Genomic DNA, 17,357 nt, shown 5'->3' on the forward strand with positions numbered 1-17,357 from the left:
GCAAGTGCTACCCCTGTCGGAAAGGTGACGTCAAACGTAGAGAAATGCAAAAGCATTGCATATAGATTATATTTTCAAATAACGACATCCTTGTTTTATGATGGGACATCACCTCTCATATTCCCTTGTCTTTTGCTTCTGTTCTATTTGACATATTAGTTTGTTCAAACTTTTTAAAAAATTTTATACGGCAACAATAAGGTCTTACTATGTAATTTCTGTCATGGAACATTGTAAGATAGTTGTGCCTTAAAAGTTAGCTCTGTCTTATCTTTGTTAATAGATATCTAATACATAGAAGTGAGTATGTAGTTATTAGGAACCTCCTCCTAGGTACTGAGCATTTAAATAAGTACTGAAGAAGATAGGTGAGAGACAAAAGGTATATGGGGAGACATGACAAGACAAGTCACCCCAAGAAGGCAATATAAATGATAGGCATTGGTATAATTGCTACACAGGTCAAAGAACGACAAAATCAACTAAGTCCAAAATACCTGGGGATCGCTTTTTGGACAAGTTGGCATTAAAGTTTTGACAGGGTGGTAAATTTGGAACATGCCAAAAAGTGAGAATTTAACCACAACCAGAAGGAAATAATATGGAGAGTGGAACTGGATGAGAACAACATGGCTATTGAGAACTCTGCCTGACTGAAGATGAGAGATTATGTTGAAGAATAGGACAGATATAACATTTATTGTATTATGTTGAATTTATATATAAAATACATGGAATGCTCAAGAAACATAAAAAAAAGATAGTGTATCTAGTAGACATTTTATACAATTTTTAGCTGCTTCCCCCAAGAGTCTCTTAAAGCTCAAATTGTGAAGACTAATCTCACAGGATGTAAAATCAGAAAATATTGACCACTTAAAGCAATAGATATCAGATACCAAAATGCTTTATAAAACAGGTCACCTTTTAGAAATTCCCTAGTATGAGCATGAGAACTGGTTAGATAGCTCCTACATTCCTAATCCAAAAGGGGTGGGAGGTCTAGAGATTAAAGGCATATTTCTTCAGAGTGAACTGAGGGTCCATCAGGAATGTCCACAAGGAGGGAGGTTGGTGGAGTGTTTCCCCTTTTCCCCTCCCAGTGATAAAAAGAGGTGCCTCAACAAAACTCACTGAGAGCTTAATATGTGTCCCTTTAAGTTTTGGGGGTGGTTGTGGAAACAGTGGACTAATTTCTGATGAAACTAAAGCCAAGATGAGCTAGCGAGAGTTTATGTAGAGGAAGCAGAGGTGCTGAATTGAGAATAACCCATTTTTCCAGGGTTTGTTAGAGAGCTCTCTATGCTGTAGGTATGATCCATGGATGTGAGAGAACAATAAGAGAGTTACTCATGGGCTGAATTGGCCTCAGCAGGGAGAAGCTGAAGGTGTTATATGGAGCTGTGGATGTAGTAAGTGGTAAAACGAGACAGTATGACTCATATCAAGGCAGTTCAGATGAATGGAGGCCAGTGACTGGAGAAGGGGAAGCAGTCACTGAAAAACCTGGAAAGGCATCCAGTAGTTGAGAATCAGCTTTAAATAGGTAACAGCTCTCTTAGCTCAGTGAGTAGAGAGTAAACTTTCCTCCTCCATTTACCTCTTCTTTCCTTACCTTCCCTTTTTCACTCCACTCTTATATTGTAGAGGTATCGTGGCCAAGGTTAACTGGCTGGGGAAGAGGACCTGTGGTAAAAACATAGGACTAACTTATCCTTCTTCATTGGCTGTTGGTTTTCACTTGCAGCAGATCCTAGCTATGGATGGGAGACAAGTTAAACTTTAAATCAGCTTTTTAATGTAGCTGGGTATTCTAAATTCTAAATTGAGAATTATTTGCTGACTTAGTGTAACTGTAAGAATTTTTTAAGCTCCAAATGATCAGGGTATGGGTGGGGGCCTAATTCTTGTTGTCTCAAAAGATGCCGCATTAGTTTACTGGGACTGCCATAACAAAGTACCAGAAACTGGGTACTTAGAATAAGATAAATTTATTCCCTCACAATTCTAGAGGCTGTAAGTTCAGAATAAGGGGGTCAACAGGGTCATGTTCTCTCTGAGCTCTAGGGGAGAACCTGTTCCATGACTTTCTCTTAGCTTCTGGTGTTGTTCTGGTACCAAGCAATCCTTGGCATTCCTTGGCTTGTTGACTTCAGTCTCTTCTTCCCTCATCACATGGTATTCTCTTCTCTGCATGTGTCTATCTTTGGTCTCATTTTATAAGGACATCAGTCAAATTGGATTAAGGGTCTCCTCTACTCCATATAACATCATCTTAACTCATATTTTAATTACATCTGGAAAGACTCCGTTTTCCAAATAAGGTCACGTTCACAAGTGCTAGTGTAGGACTTTAACATATTTCTTGGTGGGCACAATCACAATCCAACCCACAAGAGATGTTAAGCAGATTTTGGTCTGCTTGATTCCAGCACCTTGTAGTTGGGGGACTGTTGTTGGTGCGAACCAAAGTCCCTTTCCCATTTATTTCTAGTCATATATGCTCTACTCTTTCAAAATATACAGTATGACATTTCAGTCTAAAACAGTGTTACTTAATCTGTTACTATTAGGGAGGAAGCTACTGGAAATACCTTTTTATATTTTGTCTACTTTCTCCCAGTGGTGTTACCAGTGTTTGTCTTCTTTGACATCCTCTGAGCATTTTAATGAGAGATTGAGGGGAAGCTCTGAAGTCACCCTCATGCTAATCTGGTCTCCATGCTTTTTTATGCTTCCAGTTCTTTGACTGCATTGTCCTAGCTCCCTGGAAAGACATATCCTTACTTACCTGCCTTCCAGACTTAGTCTTGCAAAGTTTCTCTTCTGTGACATTTTCTTAGACCAAACAGGTCTGCTTGTCAGCCAGTGTGTATCAGTACAGCTATTCTGACTGATTTTTTAAAGATTATTTTTTAAATCCTCTTTTCCTGACTGCAGAACATTCTTTCAATACCTTCTGTTGCTCCAACACATTATGTATCATTTATTGATTTAAACTTGCCATTTACACCAATTACACGAAATGACTGTCTACAGATGTGTTTCCTCTACTGAACTGTATTTTTCTTGAGTCACTTTTTGTTTATTGTGGTTTCTCTAAAGTCTCTCCATACTCTTGGCTTGCAGTAGGGGCTCACTAGGTGTTTTCTGAATGGGATTGAGTACTGATAAAAGTACACAAGGGCCAATTGCTTTAAGAGAATCTTGGAGGATGTCTTTAAATGAAAATCTTTAGCAAAATCAAGGGGAGCCAATGCAGTAGAGTGGTTGACAGCTTGCTGATCTTCCTGAGAAATCTTTTTTCTCCACCTGCCCAAAGACCTAAAATGACTTTATTTATTTATTTTTGTCATCATTAACAAATCTGCAAATTAAGTGGTGTCCAGTGTGATATTATTTTAATCATTCCACCACATGACTCACAGAGGCAGTGATTTTTAATGAAGTAGCAAGATTTTTTTTAAAAAAGGGAACAATGAAAATAATAATAATGATATTGAAAACTATATCAGCTAACATTTATTAGTTCTATATCCTTTATATATTTTTATTTCATTTATTTATCAGCTCTGTGGAGTAGGAAAAAATATTATTCTGATACAGATGAAAAGTGAAGGTTTACAGTTTAATTTACTTGCCCAAGTTCACATAGCTTGTAAGATGTAGTGATTGCAGTTATATGACTATTCTTATAATGACTGTTATAGTCAATTAATCAATGATGCTTTTAACTGTTGACATTCATTCAAATAACTTTCTTAAGGGATGAATTTAAAATTCTTACCTAGATATGTTACATTCCTTTCTGGAAAGCTATTGCTCAGACTTGAATTTATCTCCAATCTGAACATTCAGATAATGATGCAATAAAATCTCTTATGGGATACTCATCAAGATTGTTATATGCTAAGAGAGGGAATAAGATATATTTTCATACTTTTGACTTTTATAAAGTGCTTTCCTCCTTGTTGCTGCATAGAAAAACTCTAAAATTGCATCATATGAGCAGGGTAATCTGCAATTATTTACAGAGGCATCCCATAATATCTCATGTTATCACTTTTGTGGAAAGACAGAATAGGAAGACACCCAAGCTTTCATGAATATTTTAAAACCCATAGTCACTGCAGGAGGGAGAAAAGTAAGTTTAGATAATTGCAAATTCATTTCAGTCAGTTGTATTCCAAGTAAATGTTCTGTCCCAACATGGCTTCCATCCTATCTTTTGAAATGGCAGAAGCTAAAGCTTTTTGTTGCTCAAAGTGCTAGTTTTGTTCCCATGTGAGAAGGGAGAGAAGCAAAGAAAACAGGGCTTAGTATCTGCCACAGTCACCCATGTTCTCAGCTCCAGGAGAGAGGGGACCTTTGGGGAAATTATTTGGCATTTATAGCCAAGTGGTTCCCAAGGCAGCTGCTGAATGGAGCTGAGTATTTTGTTAAATGATTTTCCTCTCTGACCTTTATTACTAATGAATCTCCCTCAAGAAGTATTTAAAGAGTAAAAAGAAAGGCTGTTTTTATTAATCTTTTTTCTCTTTGCCCACAGAACCCAAGGAAATGGTGTTACCTGGCAAGCAATCTGCTGTCTTTTATGAAATATCAGATAAAGGTAATGCTTATTTTGAATTGATAAATTTTTTAGTCTTTTTAACTTTGATGCATTAAAATAATTGGCTTTCTTTGATTACTGGTTTCAGCTATTGAATAAACCTTCAAAAAATTAAATCATCACCTGAAAAGTATAGGAAATAATTTATGATGATCACCGTATTTGTGAAGTGAATAAATTTTAAAGTATATATTAGCTTATCAAAACATTATAGATAATGGTTAATTTTGTGACATTTTTCTTTCATTTATGTTAATATGTGAATAGGATCTTGACTAGAAGATTGCATTCTCTTTGGAAATAGCTCCAATTAGTGTATCATGTTTACAAATGGTAGACAATAAGAGAATTAGATTATTTATCAGGTTACGGTGATGAGATTTTCCTTTTATTTAAGCATTAGTGAGATGGCTTTACATATTTTTTGAATCTGCAAAAATGTGGGTACAAATTCCTAGAAAATTTCATCAGGTTTTTAAAAAAGGTACCCTTGCGCAAAACATATTTTCTTTGGAAGATTGAATTATATCATACAGTTGCTGAATAGCATGCCTGATTATGTTTAACAGATTGCCTATTTAGTTGTTAAATTTTTCAAATTACTGTGTGATTTATTTACATATGTTGGACTAAGAATATGAATGCTCATGCAAATATTCTAATGACATGTACATGTAAACAAGTGTGAGTATAGACACAGATATACAATGCGTATATGTTTCATGAATAGAGCTGCTATCTCAAAGTAGTTTTTTTCTAGAAATGCTTCTGAAAGGTTGGAATTGTGATGGGGAACTAGACCCATCTCTCAATACTATCTACTCATTTATCTGTGAGGATAGGATGTCACTGTATGTGTATGAAAACAAATAATAGAATGATTGAAATGTATATATTAGGCTGCATGCTAATTGGAACTAACTGGGTTTTATTTTTGACAACTCTTTGAATTCCTAAACAAATGAGTGCTGAAACAAAGGTAGCATTTAAATTTAATGGACCTTGGCAGAAAACTTATTTCTGAACTTTAATTTGCAGTTGAACAAAAATAGGTTGGATTGAAAATTGGGGTGTTTCTACTTATTTCTGGCTTTCAGTTGATTCTTCAAAGGAAGTAAAAACCCTTTAAGGAAGCAACTTTTCTCCCCTAAAGGGGACTTTGAATTGTAGGCACTCTTTTCAAATTTTATCTATATTAAACTGTTAATTCAAACTATAAAATATCTAAAAATGGTTAATGTCATCAGTTGAGAGTTGCCTTAATAGAGCTATTAACTGTGACTCCCCAAAGACAGACATAATGAGAACTGCCTCAACAATATGTGGAAGATGGTGAAGCTGAGCTATATGATATATAGGCGTAAGGGGCTAGGGGTATAAGTCGTAGAAAAATGCTTGTTTAGGGGAAATTGATGGATAACACAGTAAAGAGAGAAAAAGAAACACACTAAATGAGATGAAGTCAATGAAGAAGTTCAAGGATCTATGATCTTTAGAATGAAAATAAAGGATGAAAGGAACACAGACTTTCCAGGATGCGTTCTTGTGATGTTTTTCTTTTTTCAGAGCTCTGTATATGCTAATATTTCATTTTATTAGCCTTTTTGTTTTATTTAAGAGATGGACAAACTCATTTTGAACTGAAAGTAGTAAAAAAAAAGAAGTTAGGGTGGAAGGAGAGAGATTTCCATTAACATGGTAGAATTTCCAGAATTATGTATGCAGACTAGCAAAATTTGCTTCTCAAAAGTGAAAATAAAGGAACAGTCCTATATATGGCTAGAGTCCAAGTGCTTTGGTCTGACAAAATTTCCAAAGAGTTTATGCTCTAGCATGTGTGCATTTGTGTTCAGGTTGGGAGTGGGTGTGGATGAGTAACTGGGGTGGGAGAAATGGTGCTCATGTCATTGTTTCTCTAAGTTAGACCTTTGGATTCATTGATGTAGGGGTGTTTGCAATCTTATAAAAATAATTCCTGTTAATAAGACAAAGAGTGCTAATTATTGATGCTCTATTATCTCACAATGGGATATGGACATTGAAATTTCAATGTTTAATGTATTGTTGGATTCAATTTGCTAGTCTTATTGAGAGTTTTTGTATACATGTTCATCAGAGATATTGGCCTGTAGTTCTCTTTTTCAGTGGAGTTTTTATCTGGTTTTGGTATCAGGGTAATGCTGGCCTTCTAGAATGCATTTGGAAGTTTTAATGGTGGAAGTTTAAGACATACTAGTGAAGGTGTTATTTTTAGACAAATGGGACCATTCAGCTTTTCTTAGTTGCACATGACAACTAACACTGTCATTTTGAGTAGGATTAACTCTGGCAATGAAGCTCAGAGAGCAAGCTGTTGAAATAGCAGACACTTTTGTGTGTGCACATACTTGAAAGTTCTGCATTTGACCCTTTTAAAAGGGGTGTTTTAGTCACAATATTATGAATTTTGTCATTCAAAGAGAGATGCTACTTCAACTCGCCAAGTCAAAATATCCTTCTACATACCTCTAGTAAGGTTATGTACAAAAATAAAGATTCCTATTCTGTTCCATTTTTACATATGTTTATATGTCCTAGAAATAGATTGAATGTCATAAAGAAAATTTCATGTCTGTAACTTATTTTCATTATGTAGGGATGTCAAGTTTTATTTCATTGTATTTAACTTTTTTTGTAGAATTTGTAATAAGATATTAAGGACTCAGCATTTTGGGGGCTTCTAGGTGGCTCAGTTGGTTAAGTGTCTGACTCTTGATTTTGGCTCAGATCATGATCTTGCAGTTGGTGAGATTGAGCCCTGTGGCGGGCTCTGCACTGACTGGGCAGAGCCTACTTAAGATTCTCTCTCTTTCCCTCTCTCTGTGACTCTTCCCACATGAATCCCCCCTCCCTACCAAATAAATAAAGAACATTTTTTAAATAAGATTCAGCACTTTGTTGATGTAATCTAGGTTGAGCTCTAAGCTTAGTATACACACACTTTTAAGACTCGAAAATAAATTATGTCATAAGGCTAATGTATAGTGTTATGTTCAAGAACACTAACAAATAAGTTGTAAATAAATTGTTTAGTGATGTGTTTCATTGTGGTTTATTTCAACAGGCTGTGGAAAACATAGATGTAATATATGTTGAGGTTTAAAAGAATGAAAATCTTCTGATATTTTGAGTTTACTACATTACTTATATTTTATATTATTTATCATATACCTATCCTGAAATAACAATGGAAAGTAAATCATCAAAACTTACAGGTTGACTAATAAGTTAATGACCATGAATTTAAACGAGAGTTAGAAATACTTCTATGGCATGTGATAAAAGGTGTGATGCCATTGTCACATTACCTGATTTAGGTTCAATATGTGAAAGACGTATTGCTTTACAGAAATATAACTATTACAACAGGCAAAGTATGCTCCCAAAGAGTACTTAAAGTGCAAGTCACAGAACAAATCACTGAGCATTTTCATACAGAAGTGATTAAAAAGTAATTCTTAAAGAGGATTTGCATGAAAAAGAGCTATTATGAAAATTCTAAAGAATTTTTTGGCTTTTATAGTTTTTGTCATTTGAAAAGTTCTTGTTATTTTTTATTCTTCTTAGGATTAGATTCTGTGGGATACTCCATCTTTTAAGAGCTATTTAAAAACTCCCAAGACTACAAGGCATAGCACTGTCTAGAATCAACTCCTGCAAGTAATATTCAAGTTCTTCCATCAATTCCCTGTCTTTATTTCTTACTTTGTTTCTCTCTTACTCCACTACATACTTTAAACATTATTGTATTTCTTTATTCTTGAATAAATACTCCACTCTGAATGCCCAATCTTTCTCCCGTATTCCCAAGCCTACATAACCTTAAAACTTCTCTTTAAGATGCCTTTTGAATTCCTCATAATACTACAACGATATCTCTCCCTTAACCCATATTCTCTTAGTAAAGTCATCTAGATACACAGACATGGGGTTTCTTTTCTTTAATATGATTTTGAAGAAGAAAAAAAAAACAACAAAAAAAGAAGATTCTTCTGCCATCCAATGTTACTCCCACTTTTGAGTGAAGTAATGAGCTCCTTGCATTTCCATGGTTTCCACTAAAGGAATGTTTAAAGGCTAAAATATTTCTCTGTACTATGAGGTTTATAATTTAGCTATGTCTTGTATTAATTAGAATTAATTAATTAATTAATTGAGAACCCACTCTCCCTTTATCACATCTTTGCAATGAGAGTAAAATCGAAATTCAAATACATTAATTTGTAAAACAAATCACTTTTGACTATTGAAACACACTCTCTTCACCAACAGAAGATTGCCCAGTTCTATCACCCATTGTTTTTGACACTTTACACATGTCATTGAAGAAAATTCTAACCTGAGCTACTCAACTAAAGCGTTTGTTCCCTAAGAGCAAAATCCTGCCTTTTAAGGACACTACCTACTGCATATCTCACATTAGAACCAGTAGGGAAAAAAAAGTTATATTATAATTTGTCACCTCATTCATTTATTTGTTCATTCATTAAGTCAGTGTTTACCTACTATATTCGTAAGTGTTCTAGCTAGAGTGAGGTATGTGCAGAACTTGAGAGTGTCTCTCTTTTTACACACACACACACACACACACACACACACACACATGCACACACATATGCGCACACCTTATATACATACATACATACATACATACATAAACTACAAAATAAATCCTTTTACATGTGTATAGAAGCATACTCTATGCTCCTCATCATTTTTCCCAAGTTCAGTTTCTTCTGTGTTCTTCTTTTCACCATCATTCATGTAGATTGTTGGAAGCCATTAAAGCTGCCCCTGAAAGCTATTTTTAAGTTTGCAATAATTGTTGAACTTCATGTCTAGGAAGTATGTGACCCTTTTGAATATGTCTGTATGTTTGTGGATATGCAGCCTGAAATAACATATTCCCAGCTCTACAGTAGTCTCTTTAGGGTAGCATCTTGAAAGCACCCAAGTACTAGGTGTGGAGTTGGGGAGGGCTATGGTTATTTGGGAAATTGAGATGAAATTGTGACTATTGGGGTTGGAACAGGGTCTTTAGGAACTGGGGCTGTCTGGGACTTGGCAATTCCCAGTAGAGGACTAAGGACTTCAAGGGAATTGGTTCTTTTAGGCTTCAGCATATATGTTAGTTCTCATTTCTTTGGATTTACAGTACTAACATTACTTTGGAAGGGGAGCAAATAACTGGAAGCACAGTAGTGTGGGCAGAGGCAAATAATTTATGACATGGGGTGTCCACTAGAGTTTTCAAGTGCATATGTATGTATGTTTGTCCCTTTCTCTCCCTAGTTATATATTTTTAATGAATTTGGCATTTAAAAAATTATGCCACTAGATGTCAGCAGCAACCTCCTAGGGTTCCTGTGGCCTTAACTCATAATGACAACAACAAATTGGTACTTTATTAGAACATCTTATCTGAGAATAATAAGTACCTATTTTGAAAATGTAAGAGGTAGTTTTTTGAGTTATGAGGATTACAAACATCATAAAATATTTTGAAATTATTTTTTAAACTTGTTTCTGTCCACATGTAACAAGTTACTTTTACTTCCAATATTATCTCTACCAATGAGATGACATAAGAACTATGTGTGGAGCTGAGTAATTTGTCAGAAGTTGTACTAGATGCCGATCTCTAAACTTCTGTTCCAGTGCTTTATGATTTATTTATGTCACGATTACATGAGTATTTGTGCTTGGGTTTATTTCATTCTGTTTTTGTGGAAGCATTTTGATGCTCCAGCCCATCAGAAGATTGTGTGGTATTAATTTTTTAGCATCCACATCTGTGTGCTATTTATTTAGCAATGTCTAACCTTTCTTGGATCTGTGCTCTGTTGTTATAAGATACTCAGAACGCTTTGATAGATGCCAAAGAGTATTATAGGTGTTTGCTCACCAGTAGACAAGGAAAACTTAGAAATATGAAAAAAATATGTATTTTCCATGAGTTATAATACATATAATTGTTTAGTCCTTAACACAGTAGGTAAAATGATCTCAAAATTTTTTCCAGAAATTAATAAGAAAATTATAGGGCATGCCTGGGTGGCTCAGTCGGTTAAGCATCTGCCTTTGGCTCGGGTCATGATCTCATGGTGTATGGGTTTGAGCCCTGCATTAGATTCTCTGCTGTCAGTGCAGAGCCAGCTTCAGATCTCTGTCTCCCTCTCTGTCTGTCCCTCTCCCACTCTCTCTCAAAAAAGAAATATTAAAAAAAAATTTAAAAAGGAAAATTATAGTATTGGCCAATGTTGGCCATTATTTTATTTTTTTAATTAATTTATTTTTTTTAAAGTTTTTAAAGTTTATTTTTGAGACAGAAAGAGACAGAGAGTATGAGCAGGGGAGGGGCAGGGAGAGAGGGAGACACAGAATCTGAAGCAGGCTCCAGGCTCAGAGCTGTCAGCACAGAGCCCGACATGGGGCTGGAACCCATAAACTGTGAGATCATGACCTGAACTGAAGTTGGTCCCTCAACCGACTGAGACACCCAGGTGTCCCTGGCCATTGTTTTAAATAATGCAATTAATATCTGATCAAATCAGAATCACATTAGCAGAATGATTCAGACTAATCTGTTGGATTTCAGTCATGAATTAGAACTTGGGTGATTAACTATTAGTTGATCAAGTACCAAACAGATTTTTAAATAATCTTGAAAAAGGTAGTATTACTCCCATGTTTCTCCCTTGGAAAAGTACTACTTTCAGTGAATTTAAAAATATATGTCTTAGGAAAAGCTGGAAATGAGAATTATGAAAATATTTCCTTTCCTAAAGCCAGCTCTACCAAGGAAGATACTAATGTTAATGTTACACTCTCATCACTTTTAAGAGTTTTAAAAATTGATTTAGTTGGTGTAGTGAGGTAGGGGCTAACTCAACTAGTACATAAACTAAAAAAGTAATTCCTTTCATACTGAAGTTGTTACATTTGAGAATTATTGGTTTGATTTCATCAGATTATCAGTAAATTTCTTATTTTTTTGCATTTCTGTTGTAGAACCACTAGTAAAAGGGACTTACCAACATTTCCCCCCAAGATTGCAGTTGTTATCCTTTAATTATGTTTGTAGGTGGTAAGGCAAACATTTTAAATCATGCTGCAGTTACTTGACCCATGTACATTCCTCACATGGAGCAGGTGCAATGAGTAAGTGCAGTTAATAAATGGAAGGCACATTATTAGCCAGATGTTCAGTTAAGGCCCTTTCAACATTTGAAGCACATCACTGTCTTGATATACAGCAGTTCATCCTCTGCTTCCAGCACTTAACCTCCTAGAAGAGGTTAGGGGTGAGATGTGACCAGAGCATTTGTCTGAAATCTGTCTCTTTATCTTTTACAAATATTAAATGACACAGATGTTCAGGAAGTATTTTGAATAGAAATGCTGCCAATGACAAATAAACTCTAAATAGCTCTCCATCAAGAAATGAACTCCTATTTCCATTTGTACCAGTGCATTTTTCCTCAACATAATCATTTTTCCATCCATTGACATAGATTAAGTTAAAGTATAGAGAGGGTCAGTTTCCCTTCAGGCTGTTCCAGAAATTCAAACACCTCAACCTGAAAATCAAGGGTCATTTTTTCCGATGCTGCATCACAAACCTTCCCAACCTCATTTCCACCTGATTCTTCACTCAGCTGTTACCTCATAGCCCATGCACAATGATCGACCCACCTGTGTATGATTTACCTATTTCTACCTTGATGACTTTTCATTTACAATTACGTATGTCTCTTTTCATTTTTCACTTCAGAGAGAGAAAAGTGTAATAGGGACACTTGTGGGAACGAGATGATCTATATTCAAATTCCCTATTGGTGATTTATTAGCTTATTGGTACTAGACTGAATGCAAGCTATTTAACCCATAGAGTCTCATATTGGTTTCTTCTACAAAACCATGAAAAAATGATTAAATAATTGAGTCAATGCTAATATTAAGATATTACTTTTTAAATGATTTATTCATTTATTTGGGGGTGGAGGAGAAGAGAGAGAGGAGAGAGAGTATTCCAAGCAGGCTCCACACTGTCAGCACAGAACCCGATGTGGGGCTCCATCCCATGAACTGTGAGCGCATGACCTGAACTGAAACCGAGTCATTTGCTCAACCGACTGAGCCACCCAGGAACACCTAAGATATTACTTTTGACTCACAATAGCTATTGTCACATAGTAAGTGCTTAATATATATTAAGTACTGTGAATTCTGTTAAATGAATCTGAAAATTCACTTTCATTAGCTTTATTCTCAAACTTACTGTCCTTCATGCAGTCATTATTAATCTTACTGATATGTGTTTGCAACTCTACCTGCCACCCTACTTGTACTTTCATATTTGGTGACCTATGCATCTTATCCTCTTGGTATATTATACTCATAATTAACAGATAAGATAATAATACTTCTCATAGCCACACCTAGGGACATTGTGAAGGCAAAATTAGAAAATAAAAGTAATGACAAAATTAGTGATAATTACTACTTATTCTGTTTTTGTTATGTGTAAGGAACAGAACTAGATCCTTATTTACATTGAGTTATCACTTAACATACATGTATTTTGTGGACATTGGACAGGGAGGCAGTGATTCACATTAAGACCTACTGAGAAAGGAAATGGCAGAACATCTGAGTACAAACGTCAAATAGAAATGGAAGTATAGAATTGAGTTCACAAGAGAATTTGCAAGCTGAAATGAAACTGTGACAGAGTTTTACTGAAGTTGTGGAACTGGATGAGTGACTTACCTGAAAGAGCAGACCGAGAAGGGTCGCTGTGAGAGAACAGCCTCTTCTCCCACAATAACACAACTCACACAGAAGGGTGAGGCTCAGAGTCATGTGTGTCTCTAGTTTTTGTAAAGGTAAGGTATAATGTTCTCTTGGAGCTAATGTATTTATCTTTTTAAAGTCCACCATTCAAAATAGTATCAGACATAGAATTATTCTGCCTGGAAAACACTAGGAGAGATAAAATTACTCTTGTCCTTATTTTTGGCCTGATATAAATATTGTTAACAACAGCAATTAATAATATAATGAAAATGTTACTATCTATTTTGCAAGGAAGAAGTTAGATATTTGATCTAATTGGTGGTGTGATAGCTAGGCATACATCAGATATTAGAAATTTATACAGGATATGTGAAAGGCTTTGCAAATCATCTACTTTTACTGCACTGACAATAAGTGAAGTGTTTCCCATTATACGCTTACTTTTTCTTATAGATTTATTAAAATTATGAAAAATTTAATAGGTCAATATTCTCTCTTTGTTAGAGCACATGAAACATGTGGCAGGTATCTCATTTTTTAAATTTTGTTTGTTTTTGGAGTTTAGTTTGGGAAACCCTTTTTTTTTCTTTAGGAAGCCCACTCATATTCTATGTGGTACTGGCATTTATGGATAATAATAATAGCAAATATTTATTGATTACTTATTTTATGTCAGGCACTTTTCTAAACACAGCTCTAAGATTTAGGGGCTGCTGGCATCATGGTTTCATATTTGTCATAGTAACACTGTGGAACAAACACACAAGGAGAAAAACTCAAGGGCACAGTCTGCAGATTGGGTGGTTTTAGCTGGGTTTGCTCATGTATCTTCAGACAGCTGAAAAGTCAGCTGTGGATTGGTTTTGCTGATCTAGGCTGAGCTGTCTTATGTGTCTTTGAGTTTGGCTGGGAGAACTGGGCTGACTCAGCTTTGCTCTACTCAATCTTTCTACCTTCAACAGTCTAAACTGAGCTTGTTTTCATGGTAGTGTTGGGGATCTGAGAGAAAAAGAGCAGAAATGCCTAAGGGATCTTCAGGCCTATGCTCAATATTGGCACAAAGTTACTTTGATTACATTCTATTGGCCAAAACTAAATCTCAAGGTTAGCCTAGGATCCAGGGAAATAGACTCTATCATTGGATGAAAGAAGCTACAAAATCACATTGCAATTGGTCAGATAGAGGAGAGGGGAGAACGGGAGTGAGTTTTGCCATCAATCAGTCAGAACCTCCTGTCTACATGTGTGAAAACCCAAATTCAGTGAGATTAAATAATTGCTGGTAGTGTCAGCTTGTGAACTTTACCTGGCCTGTAATGGGACTTCATTTTCCAGGACCCAGGATTGGACAACGGCCAGGCATGGTGTCTATAAACAAATTAATCACAGTCCTTCTATGAGACTTGGTGTCCAAGAAAAAATTTCCTGTCAGGATGTTGACTTAGCATTGCCAGTAATCTTTTGTTCTTCCATTTGTAGAAGTTGCTGGGGCAGTTGAAAAGAGAGAGAGACAGAGAGAAAAGAGACAAGAGAGAAACACAGAATGATTAGTATGCATGAGAAAGATGAATTGTATCATTTGAGCCACTGGATGCAGATACACTTGAGACTTTAAGCTTAACAGTTTGTTAAAATAATAAATTTCTTTTTTTTTGTTAGTCTAGTTTGACTAAGGCTTCTATTACTTGAAGCCTAAACTATTTAACTAAACTGTAAAATAGTTAAGCAAAACAGTATTTTGCAAAAAATGGCTACAGCAATGTATCTAGTCTCATGTGCTTTCCCATAACCTCCTTGGCATTCCTTATCAAAAGGTGAACACTATTTTCCCTTCCCCTGAACCTGATGGGTTTTGTGTCTTCTCTGATGAGCAGAGTACTGCAGAAGTAATGCTATGGGACTTCCAGAGCTGGGTAATAAAGAGGGTAAAGAACTCTCTTTCTGGACACTTGCCTTTGGAATCAAGTCACCATGTTGTGAAAAAAGTCCAGGCCTCATGGAGTATCCATTTTTAATGTGTTCTGGCTGATAGTTTTATAGCCAATAGTCAGCATTATTTCTAGCCAGGTGTGGGGACAAGCCTTCAGGTGATCCCTGTTCCCAGCCTTGGGGCAATTCAGGTGATGATGGCCAGAACAGAGATGCACTATCTTCCCATGAGCCCTGCCCAAGTTGCAAATTCATGAGCAAAAGAAATGTCATTGATTTAAGTCACTAAATTGTGGGGAAATTTGTTAGGCAGCAAATAGATAACTGCAACACTAACACTACATTCTTATCCAGTAGCTCTTTCTCAGGACTCTCTTTTCTTTTTCTTTTCTTTTTTATTGAGGTATAATTGACATACAACATTATATTAGTTTCAAGTAATGGCTTGATATTTTTATCTATTGGATAATGATCACCACAAGTCTAATTAACATCTGTCACCAACACATAGTTACAGAATTTGTGTGTGTGTGTGTGTGTGTGTGTGTGTGTGTGTCCTGAGAACTTTTAAGATTTACTCTTTGCAACTTTCAAGTATGCAATACAGTATTATTAATTATAGTCACTATGCTGTACATTATGCTCTTGTGACTTATTTATTTTATACCTGGAAGTTTGTACCTTTTGATCCCCTTTACCCATTTCACCCACTCTCACCCCTGCCTCTGGCAACCACCAAATTGTTCTCTGCATCTATGAGCTCATTTTTTAAAAATATTCCACATATAAGTGAAATCATGCAGTATTTGTCTTTCTCTCTCTGACTTATTGCACTTAGCACAATACCCTCAAAGTCCATCTATGTTGTTGCAAATGGCAAGATGTCATCCTCTTTTTTATGGCTGACTAATATTTCAATGTCAATATGTATGCCACAGTTTTTATCGATTCATAGGTTAATGGGCATTTAAGTTGTTTCCATGACTTGGCTATTGTTAATAATGGTGCGATGAACATAGGGGTGCATATATTTTTTCAAGGACTCTCTTTTCTTAATAAAACACATCTCAGACCCTCTTCCTACACAATGACTACCATTCTACTTTTACCCATGCCTTTATTTAAATGTACTGATTTGCCAAGTAGATGTGGACTTTTTTTGTTGTTGTTGTTGACTCTTGCCATTGGCTTTGTGATGTAATTTTGCTTGGAAGGAAATGACCAGGGAACATGAGTTGGGGATATCCATGTTACTCTATGTGCTTATTAAAAGGCTGAGAATCTGAATTCAGCTCTCATTCTCCAGTGTTATGCTAATATGGTGGCCACTAGGCACATGCAATTACTTAAATTTGAATTAATTAAAATTAAATAATATTGGTAATTTAGTTCTTTATCTACACTAACCACATTTCAAGCATTCAATATTTATATGTAACTACTGGCTAACATACTGAGCATTGCAAAGTTATAGAATATTTCTATCATCTTACTACGTTTTTTTGAATGCTGCTGCTCAGATTTGCAACTCACACATGTGGTCCAAGGTCAACTCCTTTAAATACTGTCATGCGATGGCAAAAATACTTTGACAAAGAAGAGAACTCTAAAGGATCTGGTCTCTATTTCCTAGGTATAAGTTCCAGGAGAGGGCAGAGAGTCTCTGTGCCATTAATAAAATTATGTTTCATTTACATTCACATGAAAAGGCTGTCTTTTGTAGCCTTACCTACATTCCTTTCCATCTCCTCAACTTGTGGACAATAGTTTATTTTCTTGGCCACACTGGTTCCTTTTTTTTCAATCCTGCCTGACTTCAGAACAATTCAATTCACAAAAGTTATCCTGGTAACAAAAGATATCCCTCTGAAAATACTTGGGGGCTCTGTTCTCTCAGCAGAGAGTCCTCATAAGCACACAGGGTTTCTGTTGACTTGAAAGTGAACTCTGGCTGTGGAGCGGATATTACTCCCTTAAA

Source organism: Prionailurus bengalensis, chromosome B1 (assembly GCF_016509475.1).
Source record: "Prionailurus bengalensis isolate Pbe53 chromosome B1, Fcat_Pben_1.1_paternal_pri, whole genome shotgun sequence".
Lineage (NCBI taxonomy): Eukaryota > Metazoa > Chordata > Mammalia > Carnivora > Felidae > Prionailurus > Prionailurus bengalensis.